Source organism: Epinephelus moara, chromosome 12 (assembly GCF_006386435.1).
Source record: "Epinephelus moara isolate mb chromosome 12, YSFRI_EMoa_1.0, whole genome shotgun sequence".
Classification (NCBI taxonomy): domain Eukaryota; kingdom Metazoa; phylum Chordata; class Actinopteri; order Perciformes; family Serranidae; genus Epinephelus; species Epinephelus moara.
The window spans coordinates 27,920,756-27,945,539 of record NC_065517.1 but is presented as its reverse complement, the minus strand read 5'-3'; the positions used below and the strand labels follow the sequence as shown (position 1 = coordinate 27,945,539).

At 42.6% G+C, this 24,784-nt stretch overlaps 1 protein-coding gene across 1 annotated transcript in view; it reads left to right on the top strand.

Annotated features, from left to right (window-relative positions):
* The first annotated feature begins 23,920 nt into the window (after window positions 1–23,920).
* LOC126398478 (prospero homeobox protein 1-like) overlaps window positions 23,921–24,784 on the top strand; it is a 70,769-nt gene continuing 69,905 nt past the window's right edge. The window contains exon 1 of the mRNA XM_050057854.1: window positions 23,921–23,939. The gene's annotated coding sequence lies outside the window, so the exon portion shown is untranslated. The remainder of the gene's footprint in view (window positions 23,940–24,784) is intronic.

The window sequence follows — 24,784 nt, the reverse complement described above, 5'->3', positions numbered from 1 at the left end:
ACTTTTTTGCTGTATTTTTCAATGACAGGTGTAATGAGTAGAGAGGGGCACAAGTATGGATGTGCAAACTTATTTTAAAGGGCGTTTCTGCATCCATTTATGGGGAGCTGTAGGTGTGGAATAGAGGCTCATGCATTTTGTTTTTTTTGCTGTGATTTGTGATGTGAAGCAGACTTGAGTCACTATGGTTACAAGATGCACACACGTTTTATTAGTAAAATATGGGGCCAAGATTTTGATTATAGCCCTTTAAAGTAAAACGCTTAAAATATTCTGGATATATTCAGTACCTCTAAGTCATAGTTTATTTACATCGACAACAAAATGTCAATATAGTGATTCTCTGTTATACCAAATGCATAGTTTCCTGTAGCAGCTAAGGTGCCTTAAGGATGGACTTTAGTAACATAGGGTTCCCACAGATCCTTAAAAACTCTTAAAAGGATTTAAATTCATTCATCTTAAAATAAGGCTTTAATGGTAAGAAAATGTCTTAAATCAATCTTTCAGAAGCCTTAAAAATACTCAGAACATGGAATGTAGGGTTTTATGAATTGTGTTTTTCTGACATTGCACTGTAAAATCATTGTAAATCGTATGCATTGCACTTTAAAATAATTGGTAACATCTATTTGTTTATATACATATATTAACCAAATGCCTCTCACATAAACTTAACGCAGATCAGGATAGCGCAACCAACAACACTCATATTTTTTTTTTCTGGCCAAGATTCTCAGCTACCTGTCACCAGAATTGGATACCGTTTGCATTTGACTGATACCGGTACTGATGTTGGTACCTTGAATCTGTACCTTTTTTCTGTGCTTCACTGTTTCTGTAATGAGAACATTTTTTTAACAAGCTGCAGTCTGCAGTCTTCTCCTCTGCTCTTTTGTAATCACAAGTGTCTCTGAATCCGGTGTTCTCACCCACGTGCACTCTAAGTTACAGAAATTTGGCCCAGATTTAATTAATGTGAATCTTTTTTCTGTTGTACCAACCATAATTCAGTTGGTACCCTTAAAATTACCCAACGCTAGCTGTCACTGAACCCTGGCCTGGACGACATGGGGAAGCGCAAATTCAAAGAAAATTGCAAGGCTCTGTGGATTTATTCAAAACATTTTTCAAACTTGGCACGATGGAGATCAAGACGATGGAATCCCACCTGCAGAGTGAGAGACATAAAATCACCAAGAAGATGCACCAACAAATGCCAGATATTTCCTAGTTATGTTCTTCCATGTAAAAGAATTTTCAACATTTAAAGTAGATTAGATAATATTTTCTTTTACAGTTTTGGTTATTGTAAAATTGATTTTAAATCTAATTCTGAGTGGCTTCACAAAAGTCTTTAAAAGTCCTTATTCTAACTTGCCATAATCTGTAGGAACCCTGTAACAGCTGATTACTGGCACCTGTTGGAAACCCATAATAACTCTGATGCTCACATCACTGTAGACATCTCTGTCTTTTCTTTCCCTCATCCATATATAATGTGAAAGAAATGCTTTAAATTAAAATGATAAATTGTCTTGAAATTACAGTAAGGTGTATCAGATGTGTTTTACACAAATAATTTGGTGATGTAGTTTACAAACAAGCATTTATTTACGTGTTTGTGACATCAGGACTTTTACTTATTTCTGCGGTCCTGGAAAACATGTCACAAAATGTGACACTTTTTTTCTCCTACAGGTCAGTCTGTGAGACAAAAACTGCCACTGACACTCGGCCTCTGACAGAACTCTGCTATTTTTAAAGTCTTGTTTGTTGCACTATTAATATTCTCACTCTGTAGTCCGTGGCAGGGTTCAAAGGCGCACGCCACGGTGCAGGAGATGACAAGTCTGCTGTGGCGCCGAGCGAGCCAAAAGAGTGACAGCAACGTGGCCGCTCTCTCTTGTTAACGAAATAAATAAATGTGCTCTGAAAAGCCAATAAGCGGCGGGCGGGAAGCGGAGCCAAGGATCGCTGCGTCAAAAACAACCGCTTCAGCCATTAATCTCTCTAACTCTCTTAGCCCCCCTTCTCACTTTCTCCCTCACTCTCTCCCTGTCTCTCTCTCCTCTGAGAGAATTACTGCCATAGATGTATAATTCACGGTGGTTTGGCTTTAGAAGGCAGCGGTTCTGTTGGAAAACACGGTGACAGCCAAGTTAGCGCACCCTCTCATTCAACTCAGCCACCTGTTCACAGGGGAGGGGGCAGAGAGAGACGCTTGATTTATATTTCATCTTTCCTCCCAGTCTAATGACTTTGTTGCGCAGTCGGGGCTGGAAATCGTCTCATGTATTAAAGATGACAACTTAAAGGAATCCTAAAACCCTGACATGATTGAGCACTTAGGCAGACACTTTTGCTTGTCGTTTAGATTGCTTGTGTCAAGTTTAACTTGTCAGCTTCCTATTCCCAAGACCGACTCGTCATTTCAAGTCCAATCAGTGTCATCAAGTTTAAAAGAATGGCAAAACTTTGTGCATGCATGTGTATTAAACTCTGATGAAGAGTTTGGCAGCCTTCCCAGCCTCTCTCCTAGTAGTTCTCATTCAAACATTATTTCTTCCTCAATTAGGAAAGTTTCTGCTGATACTGTGTGTTTGTGTGTTGATGTATGTCTACCTGTGTCAGTGGAGCCGTACACATGCACGCCCGTGTCAGCGCCATTTATTAGCATGGCGTAATTTTTGGAGGTGAGGAGGAATAACAAGTTAGGGCTTTGGCAGCCGCACGCTCTCGCCCATCTGCGCAGCCCCTGCATCAGTCTCAGGGTTTCCTCGCCGATGATGAGGGCTGTCAGGGGCTTTTTAACCTCCTAACTGCTGCTCCCCACCGGCCCTAATCACACATTAATGACATCAGGAGGACCCCGGGGCTGGCCGCGTTGCTGCCTGCGCAGACAGAGTACTGATGAAGAGGGCAATTACCGACCAGCAAATAGCATAACCTCCACTGATCTGTACAGGGGTTATGGGCTATTAGCGCGCAGGTTACGCTCAAAAGATACAGCACAGGCTTAAGGAAGGATCTGGTGCTGAGAGTAATTAGGGGAGTGTGTCTGTGTGCATGTGCGACACACACACTTACAGAGAAGCAGTTTTAAGTCATTGTGTCCAATTTTTTTTTTTTTTTTTTTGCGTTTCTTCCCATATCTGCGGCCAAAGTCTCACCTTTGACAAACAAGTGTGTGATTACTGATTACTATGCACAAGGAGTCTGGGTGTGAAGCACCTCTGAGTGGGAAAACTATTCATATTTCATCAAAATGTCTTTGATTCCTCCCAGACACACACACACACACACAAGCTTGCCCCTTCACACACTCACGCTGCGCTCTCAGTCCTGTCCGTTTCCTTGCTCGGAGATGAGTGAGAGCGTTTGTATGAAATATTAACAGGCCATTTGCTCCTCTGCTCCTCTGTTTGAGAGCTGGATGTTGGCCCTGCGTCTCTGGTCCCTCTTTGAGGCCATCTGTTGGGTACGGGCACCAGGGAGGTTTCCGGGAGGGGGCCCTGTCACCCAGGCAGGGCCAGCCCAGAAAGCAGCACCGCCCTGGGGATCGATACACCCGACCTGCTGGGTGACGGAGCATCAAAGCTCTCCAACCTGCCAGATCACTGTACATGCTACGAGGACCACTGATATGTAAACGCTGCTGCTTACCATCAGGCCCCTCGGGGAGCCGCCGCAGTCTTTGTGCCACTTCTGAGGGGCTGTTTTCAGTGCAGTTTATGTGCTATTTATGTTAACCTTTGTAGAACGGCAGTTTGGTCACAGAGCCCTTGACAAAATGCCCAGAATCCCTTTGGAGAGGTTTTCAGTTCCTTTAAAGGCTGCTTCCCTTGTTTGAAAAACACACTTAGAAGATTGTTTTTTATTCTCTCCCATTTTTTTTAATTATCTTAAGTTTAAATTAAGAGTTAAGCTTAAAGACGTCCCTGAAACAAAGATGCCTAACACCGCCAGCTCTTCTCTAACAACTGGTATTAAACTACAAATGAATCACAAAGGCATGTCAGTCTTCCCATACAGTAATTGTGGCATTTCATAGACACTTCCCTCTCAATCAAATATGCTTTGGAGCAAGTATGTACAATCTGTGTGTGTGTGTGTGTGTGTGTGTGTGTGTGTGAGTGTGTGTGTGTTTGTTGACATTTGATGTCCTTGTTTTGGGTAATGGATTTGTCCCTGGCAGAGAGAGGGGCTGGGCCAGAGGCGGTCTTATGAGGCCCCTGGGTTAAGGAGGCTGCATTAGCCCACTGCTAACTGATTACTGATCAGACAGCTGGTGCACACACACACAAACACACACATACATGCACAGACATGCCTGCGTGCATACATATGTGCAAACACACACATACATACATGCATGTGCACATGCACTGACGACTGCGCTATTACCGTAATTAAATGCTCCTGAAATTAAAACGCGCTAATGTAAATGGTCGGAAACAAACAATGAAAAGTGATTGTCGGAGGCTTTAAGATGCTCTGGTGTTATTTCTTTCCATAGTGAGATAGATTTTGCTGGTGTTTTAAAATCATTTACTTATTCTAACTGGTATTAAATGCATTGCATGACCTAAATAAGCCTTATATGACAGCACAGCAACATAGAGCAAAGATTAGGCTTGTGATTTAAAGAGATAGATTAGCATTAGCATGGCATCATCATTATACTCATCTGCATTCCAGACTTGCTTTCTCTCAGGCAGGAGAGTCTCTCTCACACACACACACTCACACACACAAAGCACCAGAACTTGTTTCATCCATGTAGCATGCACACACACATACATCCACACACACTCTCTCAGCCACACACGGCACGTCTTGGCCCTTTTCTGGTTGGCCGGCGTGTGCCAGGACACCGGTGCCATGAGTGTCCATGTGTGACGCTGGCAGCACCTGGGGCCTCACAATAAAAATACAGCCATCATCAGAGGTCTTATTCACAGACCAGCACACCGTTACCTCTCAAACACAGGAGATGATCCTCTGGCCTCCATCTCTGAATTCAAACAGCATCTGATCTGCGCTTTCCTGATAGCAAAATAACACTTGATGATTTTTTACCGTCAGGAAACACCGAATCTAAAAATCTGACTTTGCTCACCTCACTCTTCTGTCATGGACAAAAATATTCCCTAAATCTAAACTCACACTGTCAGTGTTCTGGCTCCAGGGCCAAGGATTTGAGAAAGTCTTTATCCATAAAGTCGGCATCCTATTACTGCGTGCTGTGAACTACATTAAAGAGGCCTCGCAGCCAAAGCACTAAAGCCACAAATGGCTCGTGGAAGTGTGACACAACGGAGAAGAATAGATTTGATAGTGTGTTAATGGACAATTTTAGTGTCGGATTACACCCCATGGGAGCAGCTATACTGTACAGTGTATGCTCACAGGCTCAAAGGCACCGTCGCACTCAAACACACACTAAATATTTTGTCCACCAAAAAAAGGAATACAATTTAATAAAAATTGGATTTAGATTCGTGTGTGAAGGTTTGCTTAGCAGAGACTAATACTAACACTGTATGCGTGTGTGTGTGTGAGTGTGTGTGTGAAAGAGAGAGTGTATGTAATGGTTAAATAAGGCAGATTGAGGTGTTAACATCATTATTGCACATTTCCTCCCATGAAATACAGCATTGTTTCCTCTGTTGCCATCACGATGGGAATACCATAATCCCAGATTAAAAAGGATGGGTTAGCGGACACACAGCAACACACAATGAGCCTTTTGTGTTAGTGTGTTTGTGTGTTTGCGAGCGTGTGTGTGTGTGTGTGTGTGTATATATGTGTGTGTGTAAAGCGTTATTGTTTACTGTACAGCTTAAACACCTGCGGGAGGGGGAGAGATGTTCTCATGCGTGCACTTTTTTGCAATGTGCATCTCTTTCTCTATTCAGCACCAACGGCATCCTCAAATGTGGACACATGGTCACAAAACAGCGACAGAAGTGTCATATGGTGTTTTAATAAAATGATTTGTGACACGAGCTGAGAGTTGACACAGTTTCATGTCAACGTGTCAATTTTGTCACGATTTGAATATCACTTCCAGCGCAGCCCACAAAAGCATCAACTCAATTCTGCAGATTTGGTGTTATTCAGTATTTTCCTCCATGTCCGCTTCATATCAATAAGATTTTACTTAACCAGGTCTGTATGGGGTCTCCCAGGCCGTATGCAGGGGCTAAGGCCCCCTCTAAAACTCTCATAGTTCTTGGTCAGTCATGCAAGAGAATCCGTGGGTCACAGAGCGGGCTGGAAAAAAGCAGCTCACAAGTTGTGCACTGTGACAGATGTCCCCTGGAAGATTTCTCCATCTCATTCTACACCCCCCCCCCCCCCCCCCCCCCCCCCCGCCCCCCCCCCCCCCCCCCCCCCCCCCCCCCCNAAGTTGTGCACTGTGACAGATGTCCCCTGGAAGATTTCTCCATCTCATTCTACACCCCCCCACCCCCCCACCCCCCCGCCTGCTCTCACCCTCACCACCTCCGTCACCCATCCCTCCCGCCCCGACTCTCTCAGTGCTTCTAAGCTGGGAGAGAGCAGCGAGAGGTGATCCCGGCCTGCTTAACCTACTTCCCAAGACCTTGCTCTTAAAATGGGTGTGCGTGCATGTGTGTATGTATCTGTGTTTGTTCGCCAGGATAAACTCTCGGCACTTGTCTGAACGCCTGTATTTGTGTCAGTGAATGCCCCGTCTGCACTTTGACATTCTGACAGTCGTCTCAGTCGTATTGGTGGGGGTTGATGATCATAAAAATTCGTCTGCAACTTAATTCAAAATCAATAAATGGTCAATAAATGATCACAAATGGCAGAAATTCACAGTCCCAGCTTGTACCAGATGTCAATATCACATCAGAAAGACGTTAGACAGACTTTAAATTTTGGCTTGACTGAAAATCGTGTTGTTGATATTTTTTAACGTCTAACAACGCTGGAATTTCACATTGTGTGGACGTAAACAGACGGGTTTTGTTTTCCATACCCTATGACAAAATGTTGTTATTCTACTTTAAGATGATGGTGGCGTGAGACATTTGGAAAACATTGGATTTCGGTTACTCAACACAACTTAAAACCCACAAAATATCCTATGTCATCACATATCTCATCTTTGTCAGTGGCCTTTCACGTCTTCATGTTACACGCTAGGTATCCTCCTGTGTCTGCTGTTGATGTTTCAGGACACTTACTAATGCCGGGATGTCACCAAAAGCATATGGTTAGGTTTAGGCAACAGAGCACGTGGCATCAAACGCTGGGTTGTCAACAAAAGTGTAGTGAGGTATAGAAAAAACATCATGGTTTGGCTCTACATTCATATGGGAAGTGAACACCAGGTTTCTGGGTGAAAGTCCGGGGTTTGTCAGACCCGTCCATCTTTCCAGTTCCATAGATTACGTCAGTACCACAAATGTTTCAACCTGACACCATCCAGCGGCGTATCTAACCGCCACAACAGGTGCTGTCCAGCAAAACAGCGGTGTATCATAACACCACAAAAGGTTGCATCGAGCCGCGTTATACGTCATCTATCAGTAGTCAGTAGTCTATGTCAAATTGATGCTGGCATTTGAATTTGTTTAGCCATTAAAGTTTTGTCACCTGACTTCACAGCGTAAATATCAGTCTAACTATGTTGGTGGCCAGCTGGGGTTGTTAGGATTTACTGTTTCTCCTTGTGTTATGTGACAGGAAATTGACTGTCTTTGGGTTTTGGACTGTTAGTTGTACAAAACGATAAATGTAACTATTTTCTGACATTTTATAGACCAAACGATTAATTGATAAATTGTGAAAATAACAGATTCTGTGATAAAATCAATAGTTAGATGCAGCCCTTTTGACATTTGTCAGTTCATACTACCATGCAAACAAATCACCATTCTCTGAATTTTCTGATTTGTTTCTTCAATTTTTACTATGTCTTGTCTGTCTTTGTCTTTGTCTTAGATGCAGAATTTTACTTGTGTCCAAATTTCATAAAACATCTTTAAAAAGGAAGTTTCATCTTCTCTGTCACTCTATCGCCTTAATGAGTCTGTAAGTCAAGAAAAGGTTGAAAAGCTAATTTCTGTATAAGAATATTTCAAGTATTTCCCTGTAATGTACGATAATCGTGGCCAGAAAAGTTCATGACTATGGCAATCAGTCTAATTCATTGTAAAAGATATACTGTACAGCATCTTCCTAAAACAATGTGTAGACTCATAACGGAGTAATACATCTCAATCATCACTTATGACCCGCAGTGATATATTTATCCACAGAGATTCTGCCCTCTGCCTGGATTTTTTCTTTTCTTATTTTCTGTGTTCGGGACATTTCTTGGCATGTACCCCCATGCAAATTTTGCATTTCCTACGGTCGTGAAGGCATGAGCTGCCCTACTCAGCCTTACTCTGCCACTTGATTGGCTTACCCAGCCAACCCAACCAACGATGGCAATGATCACTAGCCAATCAGAGAGAGAGTAGTGCAGGTCTTGCTAGGGCTGGGCGATATGGCCAAAAATGTTATCACAATATATTTTTTCATATTGATCGATCTCGATTTTTATCACGGTATGTAGTTTTTGCTGATTCTGCCAGTTCGGGGAACATCCTGATTGGAGCTTGAAGAAACAAGAGATTCACTGAAACTTAACAATAAACGTTTAATAACATAAAACACTAAATAATATGCTTTTCCAATATTGAGAACAAAATGTTTTTACAGGGTATATGCAGGAATCCTGAGGTTAATTTCAATACCTTTTTAAGACTTTTTTAAGACCTTCCAAAAAAACCTTAAGACCTCATCGCCACTTCAAGCTGTCGTTAGCAGTAACGCATCTTTAACTTATTAAACAGCTGTAGTTTGCAACATATTTTGCAAACCGGCTTCATCTGCTCCTCGTCACTTTTGAGGTAACGTTATCCAAACCACTTCCACACAACTGACGTTGCGTTGTCTCTTTTTTTCAACAATATCTTCGGTTTCGGATGATATAGTGATGTCGCTTTCACGTTCTGCATTATTTTTGCCGCCCTCGATTTCAGTTTCACTCATTTTTTCTCCTTTTTCCAACTTCTCTCTGTTTACCTCCCATCACAACTGTAGCCACGCTTACAATGAGAAGTGGGCGTATCCTGCCTGCATGGCATACGGCAGCCGGCAGACTCTGATATGCTGTTGTTGCGCTTACTTTTGCCATATGATATCGATTCAAAACGTCCCATGCTGATAATTGAGATTGATCAAAATTTTATCGTAATCCCGAATTGAGATCGTATGATCGCCCAGCCCTAGGTCTTGCCTTCGCTATCCAAGGAAACGCAGATTCGCTACCCCCACAGCACTCAGGTGAGGTTGGTGCTTTATGAAAAGGTAGTGACCAGGTGCTAGACTATAAGTAGCAGGCATCGAAGAGACACAGCACAGAAAAAAAAAACCCACAAATTCAGCGTGGCGAAAGACAGAATTAAATTAAATCTGGGGTTGGCTTTCACTCTCACTTTCGCTGACGAACATGTTTCCAAACAGCAATTTATAATCCTGCATAGTAAACCTTGAACTTTGTTTATTGTGCATTCTGGGGGGGGGGGTTTGGCAAATAAATTACACTCAAAATTCAAGAGTTTGTAAACATAACTGTACAAAGCGTACAAAAAGAGCACTTACAGTGAACAGACAGTGAATCCAGATTATGTTGGGGGAGGGAGACAAAGTGAGAACAGAAAGAAATGGATATGATTTAAGAGGCGCTGGATTATCTATACAGTATTATCATATTTGTGTCATTAATATCAATATTCCATTCTTGAGCATCATGGTTGGGGTTGCAACAGTATGAGATTTGTACATGGTATGATAATCGTCTCAAAAAATATCACCGTTTCATGGTATTCGGTATTACACAATTATTAATATTATCAATCACAGGGACCCTTACAGAAGTGAAAAGAATGTTGTTGTTTTTTTACTTGAACAAATGTTTTATTAGAATTGAAACTTAAAACCTTTCTTTTAAATGGCAGTATACGCTGCATTTTTGCAGTACTGTAGAAAAGCAAATGTACACGGCATGATAACCGGAAATTTTCACACCACGCTTTACGGCTTCACTACTGCAACCCTAAATTATCGTCAGTACCGATATATTGCAACACCCCTATTTTAGTTATACATGACATACAATGGCAGTGAAGGTATTTCAATAGTTCAAACAATAATTAACAAAATCAATAATACCTTTTTCTTATATTTTCTTTTATTAACAGCCTGTCTATGATTTCTATCAGTGCAGTACTTACTAAGAGGATACTGTATATATATAGTTTAGGTGCATGGGTTTACACTCCAGTGCCCCAGTGCATATGGAATACAAAGCTATAATGTAAGCAGCAAAATGTTTACTTGTCTCGTCAGCAGTAAAACATTTTGTTCCATGTTAAATAAATGCCTCATTTGTGCTACGCAGAACCATTTTTTGTAAAGAGCTTAGATGTGTAAAGCTAAAGTCGCCCCGTCTCCACTCAGACACAGCGTCCCCATCATAAAGGTTGGATTAGGGACCTTGCAGTAACTAACTCTTCCATGTCATTTGCACTGAGACAAAGATCAATCAGCCAGATGAAGGGAGGGAGTCTTTAGATAAAGAGAAATTAAACAGAGGGAGGGAGCTGCGACGGGAGGAGGGAGTCTCTTAAATAAAGAGAAATTAAACAGATGAAGGGGATGGTGTCTTTAAATACCGCTCAGCCACTGTACGGCCTCCCTCATCCTTTAATGTAATGAGAAGAGGCGGAATAAAAGGCTTGGCCCGAGGATGAAAAGGTGATGGCGTTTTTTATTCTTCTCTTTTTTTTTTCCTGAGCGGTGAAAGCCTTATCCTAATGTAGATTAGATGTTAAATCTGACAGAAGGGTGAAGCTTTGGTTAGAGTCTGTTCACCTCATTTCACTTGGCCCGTCCGAGGGTGATGGGACATTGTATGATGTTGTGATAAAGACGGAAGGCAAAGTGTGCACTCTAAACTCCCTGCTCTGGCTTCGCGTCATTTTTGAGACTGGTTGAAAAGAAAAATTGGCGAAGACATACTGTACATGTAACACACACACTCTGAAGTGTATCACAATGTCTGCTCGTCTCCTGTGCACTGAATTTGAGGATAAATACCATTTGTTGGTCAAGCAGGTCATTAGTGAGTGACGAGAAGAAAAAATCTGTGTGTGTGTATGTGCATGTGCTTGTGTGTGTGTGTGCATTTTCTCTGTAATAATAATCCCTATGAAATCCAGATTTCTCAATCCGGTAGCTCAAGCTGACACTTTAAATAAAATCATTCTAATCCCACATGGTAAGAGAAATGAAAATGAGGAGATTAACATTGGGACGAGGAGGAGGAGGAGGAGGAGGAGGAGGGGTGCCTGCCTCCCCCCTCTGTCTCTCCCTCTCACCCCTCTCTCTTTCCCTCTCTGTCTCATCCTTGAACCCCTGTTGCTTCCTCCATTGAGACTGTCCTCTTTCCCATCATGCTCGGGGTGAGGGAGAGATACAGAGAGCTTATGGCAGGTCTGGAAGACTGAGGAGCTTTTAGCCTTCAGATTTTTGTGCAGGGAAGATTTAGACAGTGGATTGTGTGTGTGTTTGTGTGTGTATGTGTGCGTTCTACCAAGGGAATACAATAATTGGACACTGGCAGGACCACTGATCCAATCAAGTGATGGGGAATGAGCTCTCTTTCTCTCACACAGTCATACCCCCATAAAAAACCACACACTCCCAGTTCATTCACTCACACATATAAATTCATGAATGGATGGGGTTTGAATGTGTGAGCACTTTGCTTTCGCTCTAAACCCATGTCCTTCCTGCCCTATCAGAAGTAGGACAAAGTCATTGTTTTGCAAGTCCCAAGTTATTAGTTATAAAGTTTGAGTTTCGAGTCTTAAACAAGTCACAATGTGCTCTTCACCAAATGTAGAGGAGAAAAATATTAAATTTACAAAAATTATGAATGCTTGAAATTTATTTATTTGTTAAAACAAGTGCAACTGAACTTAATCTTAAAAAGTGGTGTTCACATTGCAGTTTCACAGCATATAGCACCATAAACCAGTCCGACTGTATGCTGTCCTGTCTTATGTTATATAGCTCATTTAATTATGTAAAACAAAAATTTAGAACTTTGTCTTCCCAAATTTGTAAGACTATTCTTCTTCTTTTAAAGGAGTATTGTATGTTGTTGCATGTTTTTTGTCGAGATGAAATAAGAATATCAATGTGTAAGTTATATAATATGGTTCTAGAGCTAATTATGTACTTTATGGAGCAATTATCTGTATGTGTGTGTGAGAGTGAGAGAAAGACGTTGGAAGTTACGTCTCCATCTGTAATTTTCAACCCACATGTTTTGCATGCTTAATTTTTTTTCTTTTTTTTTGTTGACCACCACATAATCTTTGTACGCAAACATAATCATCTTTGGTGTCATTATTTCCAACTGACTTTGAGAAATCTAACTGTCAGACTGGTTCAGAGTGGTTCAGCTGTTGAATTAAGTGTCGACTTGCTGGGAATGCAACAGTGTTAATGTTAGTTGATTCAGGAAATTAAGGGAAATGAATTGGTTTGTGGCGCTATTAATTTACCTAATTAGCTTTTTTTAATCTTTGGGCTCAGGTGAAGGTATCTGTTATTATTATTAAGTCAAAAGGCTCAAGTGAAGTTATGAGTCGGAGTTGTCCAGGTCTTCCATGATTTTGTAACGATGTTACTAAATGTTACGATGGATCGATGTTTTCACTTTGCATTGATGATATTGGATTGTTGATCATTGAATCAATATATCGATCTAGATCAATGGATCCTTTAACCCCCTACATCTTGTTCCTCCTTGAATTCAGCTGCTCCAGGCTAAACAGTATCTCCACGGGTGCACTAGACGATGTCACTGCTGTTGTTGGTATGTTTGATCTTTTTTTTTTTCTGGATCTAATTATTACGTGTGTGTAGAGAGTTGCTCATCACAACAATCCTGCTGATAATTATCAACTAAAGCAGAATTTATATTTCTGCGTCGAATCGACTTCATACCTACGGCGTAGGGTCTGCGCCAACATAGTGCCTACGCTGTAGCCTTAAGTGCACCTCTCCAGAAATGTAACTACATGTCGCGGTGACGCAGACCTCCTGTCTATTTCTGTAAGCTGAAACCATTTCCCTCAGTGGAAACAAAGCTTTTATTTACTTTTATTTCACAGATCAGAAACAATAAATTGTGAAGACAATAAAGCCTCCGCTAAAATAGCGTTTTAAGTCTTGTGTGTGATTTATCCTGGCTTCATATGAGCAGAGGAAATCTTTTCTATTTGCTAGGCTAATTTATTCAATGGACAATGCCATAGGCTTGTGCTAATAATGTTAGCATGTTATATTTTGTTTGGAAAACTAGTTTAGTTTAAGGCAGTTGTTTTGTCAGTGAACCTTGTGAGTTGTTACTGAGCCAAATTTTGTAACATTATCTTTGTCAAATGTTGCTGTTGTCCCTGGCTTCATATGAGTAGAGGAAAAGTCTGCTAGCCACTAGGCTAATTTATACAATGTAAAATGCCATAGGCTTGTGCTAAAAACATTAGCATGTTGTATTTGTGGGGAAAATGTGTCCAGATAAAGACAAGTGTTTGTCTGTGAATGCTGCAAGTTATAGTGAAGCCAGTTTGTGTACTTGTGTTTGAAATTGTCGCTATGAATCAACTAAACACAGACACACCACCACACAAGTATAAATGTTCACAACGGCGTAGGCTTCAGCACAGACTCTGCATAGATCTGATGCACAAGTATAAATCCCACTTAACTCTGTAGTTCCCTCGGCTCTATGGGGCAGTTTAGCTCCTTTCAGCTCATTGTTTTGGTTCACTTGCAAACATAGTGGTGCGTTTAGCAACTAAAGGGGCAGATATTTCATTCAGGAGTTGTCGGAGACCAACAACAGAGCTAAAAGGAGAGTGAATATTGGACTTCAGTTTGCCAGGTGGACACAAAGACAACTCCACATGAATGATAATGTTGCTCCGTGTCTGATTGTGCCATTGTTTACTCACACATTTGCCACTTTATCTTGCTGGCCAGAAAATCAGTTTATGTGGGTGAATAAAGTTAAATAAAGTTTGTATGGTAATGCGGCTAAACTGTTGGATTGTGTAAAACCTGTATGATCATCTGATTGTTTGTGTTTCTTGCATCACTGGACTTTATTGTAGCCATGTTGCTGTGTACCCAGATCACAGCAGGAGAAAAAGAGAAGACTATATGTAGATATTTCGCCAACATTCAGTCTGTAATTAAATTATAAACCAGGTCTTACTTCAGATTGCCACTTGTGCTGATTACGTTTGACTAATACCAGTCAGCACACACAGTACACCCCATTACCCATAAAAAGCACAGCCAAAGGTCCTCAGTTTGGTTTGCGAACACTTCACAGTCCCTGTTTTCACTGCTTAATCCAGCTCTTGTCCTCATCCTTCCTGCTTCCTCCTCTCTTTATCTCTCCATCTCTGCCTCTCTCCGTCGACCTTCCTCCGCTCTCTCGCTCTGTCACCTCACCTCCATCTCAGTTTTTCATTTAGACGTTTCCCTCGTTGCCGTATTTCTCTCCTCGCTTTTTTGTTAACCCTCTCCCACACGCACTTTATCTCCATATGATTCATTTGCCCTCCCTCTATCACTCTGACTGTCCTCGCAATCTCTCCTTCCATCCGCCCCCTCTATATCCATCTCTTAAGCACATCCTTTTTTCTCCTTCTCTCCTCCATCTCCACCGCCATCCCTTCCTTTTAAAGGATAATCTTTAGCTAAGTGGACAGCACTTCGCTCACTCTCGTTCCCTCTTAAGTGACCATCAGATAATCTCAGGATTCTCTGTTGAACCCCCACACAGAGCGGAGAGTGGACAGATCAGAAAGCCCAGAATGGAAGTCCTAAACTGGGTCAAGAAAAGGCCAGTGCCTGGGTCCTCTGGGGGCTGATGGGACCAGAGTGGGATGGAGAAAAGGCTGATGCCAAACAAAGTTGGAGAGAGATCACCAGAGCAGATGGACATCATCTCTCTATCCTTTTATCTTTCGATCTTCAAGGCTGCGAGGCCTCCGACTTTGAGATGGAAAGACTAAAAATAAAAAAATAAGAACTGATCTGTGTGTTTAGAGAGCAGATAAAAGGACATCATTCGGCCCATGTGGGGATTTGTTGGGTTGTTTTTTATCTGGACACACAAAAGAGGCTGAAAAGGGCGAGAGAAGATGCATTCACGTCAGTCGGGTCGGTTAAAGGACATGACACTGGATGCATGACACACACGCACATGTATGCAGAGGTTCTGCTGATTGTACAAGATTCATCGCACCTCCTTGCTGGAGAGAAAAGAAGCCCTTAGTCAGGTTACACACACATACACACACACGTTTTTTTTCTTCCGCTGTCCTCTTTACGGGTCAGCGGGTGAATAAAGCCACTGTCACTTTCCTTTGGGAGGCGTCACTGACAGGCAGGCTCTTCCGCACAGGAAGAGGAGATTCCTGCAAGGAAAAGGCCAGGAGGATCAGGAACGGCCCTGGGCATCACTTCTCCTCTGGCTTAACTAAAGACACCAAAAACAGCAGTGTGTGTGTGTTTGTGTGAGTAGTTTGGGTTGGGGGATGAGTAATACAACAACTACTGTGACATTTGTTTTTGTAGAAATGTGTTGTAATGCTAAACCGAACATTTTAAAGTTGTATTGTGACATGAAAGAGGGGCTGTTGTGCTTTTAGTTTTATACTCGTTCTAGTAGAAACCAAAATAGGTTAAATATTAGGGCTGCCCCTTGAAAGTCAAAAATCAAATCATCAGTCGACTGAGATTGCTTCAATCGAGCAGTCGATTTGTTTTTGTTTTTTGTTGTTAGAGTTAGCAGTGCACTTTCTAGAGACATTTTGGTTCCCAGATTTTCCTGCAGAGTGAGCACTCTTCACCTTCAAACTATTCTTTGGTACAGACAGCTGCGGACGTGATGCACTGGCAAAGACCAGGAGAATCTTTCCACCGTGAAGCCCAGTTCAAACCGATTTAGAACGTTGCAGAGAAAAGTTGCAGCGGTGTGAACTGGCCGGTCTGAGCTTGACTCGAGCCGGCTGATGGTGTCACCTGCAACTCAGCTGGTCAAATCGCCGGCAGCTGGTTTTAGAACCTAAAGCCAGTCACCTGTTTCAACAGCCAGTCGGCTTGTTGTGAAGTCTGCTGGTCAAGTCTGACCTCACGGTGTGCCGGTTTCGGATGGTGGGAGGCTGCTGCTGCTCGCTGCATGTGCACACACACACACACACACACACATACATTCTCATTGACTGATTTGTTGGTGCTGGTTATTTATATAATTGTGCTGTATTTATTATGAATACAGTCCATCTGATGCTTGTGTTGTTTGTGTCTCGCTGTTTCATCACTACTACAAATGCAGCTGTAGCCAGTATCTCACTATCACTATCCTCATTCATATTTTAAGAAGCTGAAAATTATATTCAGCCACAAAATAAGCCTTAAAAGCTGGAAATCAAAACAGAAGAACAGAGAGTTGTTGCATAGAGATGATACACCATCTCATCTTGTTGCATTGGTCTGAACCGGCAGGTGTTCAGAATGTAGCAGAACGGCATGTTGCAAGTAGTTGCCTGTTTCAGCTCATCTTGTTGCAAATCTTTGGTCTGCGCTGGGCTTAAGGCTCAGAGATAACATTATGGTCTCCCTTCTACTTGGAAGTGGTGAATTTACAGCTCACAGATACTTAATGCGACACAGTCTTTCACATTTGTTTGCTATCTAGTGTGGGCAAAAAATGTAGATGCACATTTCCAATCTGTCGTTAGCACAGTTAGCTTGCACTGAATGTCCTGCTTAGCCCCATTCAAACTGTAAAACTTGGAAAAAAATTAAAACAGCAACACTTACACAAACTAACTAACCGATCGAGGCAGCAGCAGACCAGCAGCTCCTGTGTTCAGTGAGGTAAAATTACTGTCTTTGTCAATGGAGTCTGGCTTTGAAGAGAGCAATATAAAGGCTTCAGTTACCTGCTGGAAAGGCCTTTCTGACAGCAAGGTAAAGCAGTAAAAATATTCTAAATATACCGTACACTTAAACTTTTTTTTAGGTGCCTAAATGAAGTTTCGCTGCTGCCCCCATCCACAGCAATACATTGCTTAGCTTCCGCGGCAGCACCGGGGGCGTGCTGACCGCCATCGGTAACACACGGACGATGGATAAGTACCTCAAACAACCCCACTTTTAAAAATCCTACCAATCCCACAGGTACTTTCTCTGCAAAAGCTGCACCTCGAGACAGAAACAGTTCATCTCAGAACGTTTACAGGGCGGAGGAGGGGACATTATTCTCGGAGCAGTTATTCATACCAACAGAACAAAAGACACAGAGTCCTATTATGGGACTTTGCTCTGCCCTAACACTGGATCTGTACCGACACAGGTGCCACTGCGGCTCATTTATAGCCAGGTTAGCCCATGGTTGAGGCATGGAGCTGTGGTGTGGCATTCACACACACACCAACACAAATGTACACACACACTGCATGCAGAAAGAAAAGAAGCTGCTTATGGGTGTACAGAGAGGAGATTACTCCACTGTCTCTTCTAGGAACTGCCCAGTGAGTATGTGAGTGTGTGTGCCTGTTGACTGATGCATGCCTAATGTGCGTGTGTGTGTGTGCCTGTGCGTGTGTGTGAGAGAGAGATTGAGCATTTATGTACATACATGCATGACTGGGTGTTTGAGTTTTTGTGGCCGTAGCTCATGATTCTGATTAGTGTGTTTGAGTAAATGTTTCACCTTGACTGTATGTTATGGCACTAAACTCACATGATTGCTTGTGTGCGTGTGTGTGTGTGTGTGTGTGTGTGTGTGTGTGTGTGTGTGTTCATGTGAGCGTAACAGTAAGATCTTTTATCTCTATAACAATGATGCCACAAATAGGCACATGCCTCGCTATTCCTGTCCTCTCAAGGCTCCTCTGACGTTCTGGTGGATGTACCCAGGCATACAAGGGGTTAGGGAGAGATTTGGACCTCTTGTGTGTGTGTGTGTGTGTGTGTTCATGAGCACGCCCACATACAAATACATATCTGTGTGTGCTCATTCCTGTACATGCATGTGTTGTTGTAGGTGACTAAAGGAGCAGTTTTGTTCCAAAAATCATCATTCCGACATCTAAAACATGTGTCTCCTTCCTCTAACAAAATGGCTTTTCAAATTAAAACACAGTGTTGCGTATCAGTGAATTTATTGGCAGTTCTCAGGCTTTTTCTTAGAAATTAAATTTTAGAGGAGGTAATCATTTGTGTGGTTGCATGCCAAGCAACACACGGCAAGTTTTCTCTCTTTTCCAAAGTGAGTTTTGTCTATAATAAGACCTTCAAGTGGAGTGCCAAGAGCCAACCGCTGGGCTGGATTGTTTGGTTAGCTTCTCCCACTGCAGCCGTAAAAATCAAGGGAAATAATCAGCAGATAACCCAACGCTCCACACATTCTTTATTCTTTGTTCACTTTTATGTCTCTGTCGGGTGGTGAGGGGGTTTAACGCTCTATTATGAGCCTGTGCGCCTGGCTCCTCTGGACGGGCAGTGTAATGCTCTCCTTTTCTTTCCAGAAACATTATACTTCCTCCAGAGGGGGTCATGAAGGAAAGGCGCACCTTCTCAGCCAAATTCGGCACACCCTGAGGTAAATGGAGCAGAGGGAGCCGATTGGCTCAGAGCACCTGAACCAAGCCGGCACACGACAGGATGAGGGTGTCAGCATCCTCCTGTTAAACGCTTGCTTCCTGCTGTTTTTCTGTTCTCTTTCTCCTTTTTCTTTCTCTCATCCCACTCCTCCAGCAGGAAGTCATTGGAATGGAAAAAAAGAGTTTCATGATGATGGGGAGGGGGCTGTGTGTTGTTCCAAACAAGCAGAGCCCAGCCCGAGGGTCCACTGCAACAGCTAAAATTCCTAAAGATAGATAAGTTAGGCAGAGGAGGAGGAGGAACAATAGCAGGGATGGGGTGAGAGATGAGATGGAGGAAGGGAGGAGGAGGAGAAGGGGAGATGAGGGCATGAGGGGGGTCTTCTCTAGGGTCGTGCTCGGAGGGCGTCGGGCGGCACGAGAGGCAGGATGTTATGGTTTATTCAGCCCAGGAGTGGGGGCGACGTGGACAAGGTGTGCCTTGCCCTCAGCACCAGCCTCAGCGTGATTTATAGCAGCGCTGGCAGACGCTCCTGTCCACGGGGAAGTCTTTGAAAATGCCGGGAGTGATTTGCATGAATGTAGGCCTGTGCATATACACAGTACATACTTGAGTGTGCATGGCATCGCTTGTGTGTTTATGTGTGTTCACTTGTGTACGTGTGCACTTTATAGGCTGCTGGTTTTTAACCTGTGGTTGGAGCGTGTTCATGCACGGCCCAACAGAGGATAGATGGTCAAGCTACTCTGATTAATTACAAGCTACACACATACATTATGCTATATAAAGGTGCCTGGATACTATAGGCAGTGCACAGTTATATAATTAAAACTGTACGGCAAGTGGCACCAATATAAAAAAAAAAGTATTAAGGTCAGTAAAAAATAGCAAAACCATGCTGTAAAAATGCTCAATTACAGTCCTGCATCTACTCATGGATGAGAGCCTCGTACTTGTGTTAGCCCGAGATGTAAACATTGGTGTCCTCTTTGGCTGAGCTGTAACGTTAGCTAGCTCAGTGGTGCTAGGTGAGTTAGCAGTAGATGCACTCCTCCTTCTGCGTGGTGATACATTTGGCAGGTGTAGTTTGGTAGAAAGAAAATAGTTCCTACATGAAACTGCTCCCAACAAGGTCTGTGGATTATCTTGAGTAACCAGGTCATGATTTCTGGAAAGAGACATTGCTGTTGAGTTTTTCAAATTAATTTTCTTGGCACTTTGAGCACCACAAGCTGAGTGCCATCTAGTTCTGTTATATTTGAGAGAAGGAAGACATCTCTATGGACGATATCTTCAGCAATCTCGATCAGGGGTCTCCAACGCTCAGCCGAAAAAGAGACGGAGTAGAGACCCCCTACTATTGTTTAAAACTGAGTTGCAAATTAAATTGGCCAGACAGAGGTGTTCAGGCAGAGGGCCATATCAGCTTCCATCTTAACTTGTATTTGCTTTTTCAGGTAGGTGAGAAAGGAAACTTCACTTTTACAAAGATAAGCAAAAGGCAAAATATGTTGGATTCGTGATGAACATTTTCAGACATATTTTAATTTTTGAAAAGAAAAACAAAACTTAAAAAATAATCAAACAATAACTTGGCAGCCCCCTGCACTAACTCTGAGGACCCCCTGCTAAAGAACCAAGATCCAAATGGTACTACAGGTAAGAGAAAAAATAGTTGTTTGTTTTTTTATTGGGTGGTGAACTGTCCCTTTTAAAGTAAGTTAAATTACACTGTAGATCATTTTATGTTGAACTAACTTGAAATCAATAAAATGTATATATTTACATTAAAGCTCTAGTGTGAAGGATTTAGTGGCATCTAGTGGTAAGATTGAAGATTGCAACCAAATGAAACTTATCCTCAGTGCCAAACATGTAAAAAAAACTACAGTTACAGACACAGAAGTAGCCCTAAAGTCAGTGTTTGGTTTGTCCATTCTGGGCAACTGTAGAAACAAGATGGTGGACTCCATGGAAAAGGACCCGCTCCATGTGTCAGTTTAAAAGGTTTCTAATGGTTCATTCATGCTCAACGTTAGAAACAGAGACGGAGATGGACTCTGCTACTCTGCACTCATTTTGAGACCGTGGAGGCAGTTTAGGGTAGTTCAAATGAGATACAACCTTAAGATGATGAAGAAATGTAAATAATGGGGAAGCAGAACAAATGAGTAAGATAAAATAATATATAGTGAAATAAGTGAAAAGAATTCTCCTTCCACATGTCAGGATGTATATAATGGCCTCACAGACCTCCGCCGTCAACAGCGCTGCCTTCATTTAAGGGTACAATATTACAACCTCCTACTCCGTTGACACAGTTGTTTCGTGAATTTTTTGACTCTGCCCTCTAGTGACATTTATTGCTTGTACCTATGCCAACATAAAGGACGCATAGAATTTAGGGCAGTGACGTTTACAACATTTGAACTGCACATATCTATTTTCGTACATAAAAGGAGCATGAATGAGCCTTAAGGTAACAAAAGCAAAACAATTCTTAAATTCAGGTGAATTTGCAGTGGTTAGCATTGCAAGAAGGTTCCGGGTTTGATTCCTGGGATGGGGGAGGCCCTCTTAGTGGAGTTTGCATGTTCTCCCCATGTCAGTGTGGGTTTTCTCCAGGTACTCCGGCTTCCTCCCACAGTCCAAAGACATGCAGATTAATTGGTGACTAAATTGTTCTGCCTGTGACATGCATTGTGTTCTTTCAAGGTACACTTCCATTTTCACAGGAAATTTACATCAATACAATAAGGAGAGTTGACGTTTTTTTTCTTTCAACAACAAACACACATGGTTGGGTTTAGGCAACAAAAGGAAGTAGTTAGGTTTGGAAAAAAGAACAGGGTTTGGCTTCAGAATCTTTCGGGATGTGAACACCGCTCTTTCAGGTGAAGGTCAATGTTTATTGGACCCATCCATCGCCCTTATCACCTGCCACACTCGGACTTTTGCCACCTTATTTTTCGTCCTTGTCCTGCCGCAGTTCCCCCCTGATGCCACCGGGGGATGTTAAACTATAATGGCAACCATCCACGTATCGTGTCGATGTTAACGGACTCCTTTTTCGTTGGTTTCTGACGTCGCAAGTCACTGCCCAAGCGCAGGATTTCGACGACTTTGGAGTGAGACCGGGCACCCAGGGTGTACCCTGCCTCTTGCCCCATGTAAGCTGGGATAGGCTCCAACCCCCCATGACCCCTAACAGGATAAGCAGTTACAGAAAATGAAAAATAAATGAAGGTGAATATACACTTATGACAACATAGTTATGAATATTCAGTTTCTTCCAATATATCCTACACACTTGATCTTCAGGTTAATGAGAAAGATGAGATTCCGCTAAATTCCTGCATAATATTTTACAGTGTAGAGGAGTAAAAAGTACAATATTTCCCTCTAAAATGTGGTACGGTAGTAAATAAGGTAGTATAAAAAGAAAATACTCAAGTAAAGTACTTATTTTTCCACCTCTGGAAATACGTTGACTCATTTCCACTTTGATGGAGCCAGAGATTTCATTTTCAATCAGCATGTAACAACACTCCAAATCCATGTCTGTGTTTGTTTACAGGCCGGTGTTACCCTCCTCCTGACCTCCCCTGAGGCAGCCAGATCTCCTCTGGTGTGAAAGGTCAGCGAGTGGTCAAGAGAGGTCACCAGAGAAAGGCCGCTGTGGTGCGGAGAGTCTGCTGGGTGCCATGCCAAACATCCACGGTGGGGGTCAAAGGTTACACAGACACATAAACCAGACAAAAGGGTGCCAACAGGTACAAGACGTGTGAATGTCCACTGCTGTAACAGGAGAGCGGACTGCTGCGGAGAGCTAAACTTATAACTGGAGCCTAATGTGTGGTGAGAGAGGCACTTTAGAGCTACTTAAGCCATGTACATGTCACTTCATACCCTATAGACGCCTCTCTTTATAGTATTTGGGGGAGTGCAGAAAGGCTGAAGCACAGGTAACTGATCACTAATTACTCTTAATTGCCTCAGTCAGCTAGAAAAAGCTCAGTGTGTGTGTGTGAGAGTGAGTGTGTGTGTGTGCCTGTTAACCAACCATATAGTCGTAGAAGCTATTAAAAACTCATTAACCTGCGTTTTATTTGAAGCCCCCTGCCCCCGTCCATCATACCCCTAATGTATTTTCCGTCAGGCTTTTTTTTTTCTCTACTTCAGATTTAATTTAGCCACTCTTTGATTTTACGACTCGCCTCTGTTATTGTAGGATATCTTCTCCTTTCCTTGTAATTTTATTTTATGACACGGAGTGAGTCGAGTACAATACGCCCCCCGGGGAGGACCACTTACCTCCACGCCAACAAATATAATTACCGCTGATCAGAGGAGCGAAAACAGACCGCCGCTTATCAGCCACTGCCCGTGTTTTTTCTTTTCTTTTTTTAAGCTGTGGTCGCACAGGAGGATAATGGCTGTGGAAATCTAAAAAGGGAAAACGCAGAGATCTGCACTCTGCATGTGGTGGAGGAGTTGCTGCCGTACTCCATTGAAAAATGTGGGAATTTATCTTGTTTTGTATGTTAACAAGACATTTATACATCACAGAAAAACATTTAATACATATCATGAATCATTGAACCCTATTCTTAAATTCGGCTGTCATTAATCACCAAAAAACAACGCTGTGCTTAATTTAATTACAACTTTTACACCCCGTCACTCCCTCATGCGCCTCTAATAATAGCCCACAGCGTGGGGCGGTAGCGAGCAGCAAATTCCCCAAAAGTTGCTCCACATATCAAACTGATCCAATCAAGCTCACTTGGATGTATGCCGGATGTAGCCTATCGATGAAGCACACATTGTCAAAACATAATTAAAGTCGTGTTCAACAAAATAAGCAGCCTAAGAACGGCCGCACTAAAATTGTCGTATTTTTGAACGGAGTTTGGCGTGGGTTTAACCTCGCCTTGAAACGCACTCAGATCACCCGGAGAACCAGCTGTGACCGCGGCCTTGCAGTGGATAAAATAGGCTAAGTTACCGCCAGAAGTAAACAGCTAAAGTCCTTTCGTGTTTACCAAGTAAAGTCCTCTGCTCCATGTTGACAGGTGAGAGTTCATAGGAGCAAAGTTGGTCCCCTCCCGATGGAGCTGCGAGCCTGACTGTGTAACCCCCAAGAAATGGTGAGTGCGCGTGTGTGCATGCATGCATGTATGTGGGTGTGCATGTGTGTGTGTGTGTGTGTCAGACAGAGGGAGAGATAAACAGGGAGAGTTGCTGAGGGGGCTCTTTGACTTTGAGCGCATAAGCCCTTATTTCATGGTGCCATTGTTTGTTTTAAGGACGTCAGGCTTAATACAGTTCCAGGCGATTTCCCAACATGTCTGTCCGCCCAAGCACCTCCAAGGCGCTCTGTTTGTGCGTGTGTGCGCGTGCCAAGCGTGCGCGCGCCCTTCATTCCTGTTGACTTTATCCTAACCCCTGTCATAAGCAGTGATTTTTAATATAATAATGCGCACTTTTAAGGTTATTCCTCAGACATGTTGAATCAGAATTTCCTGCGTCATTTTATGTCATGCAAAAGAAATGTCATCCATGGAGGTAATGTCGAGGATTTTACACATGGCTAAGATTAATTATGATGTTTAGAGTGTATATATCTGTGGTTTTAATGAGTTTGACTGCAGCCATATTTCCCGTCAGCCTCACTGAGCAGCATTCTTTTAATTGCCTGTTATTTCCACGCAGGCCAGACATAGAGCCTTAATGTCAGAGCAAATAGGTTCTTTATCACAAGCTGAAAACAGGATTTAGAAAAGTGTTGCAATGCTGTGCTTTATCACTGAGGCTGTCAGGGCCATGTGAGTCCACGAGGAAACGGAGAATGTGTATAAGAGAAATTATTGTGTGTATTGCGTAAATCCAAGGCAGTAATTACAGCTTATATTCAGGGGGCACGTCCCTCCAAAATATGTTAAAATGTCCCCCAATATATTGACAAAAAAAAACATATAGAAACTAAAAAATG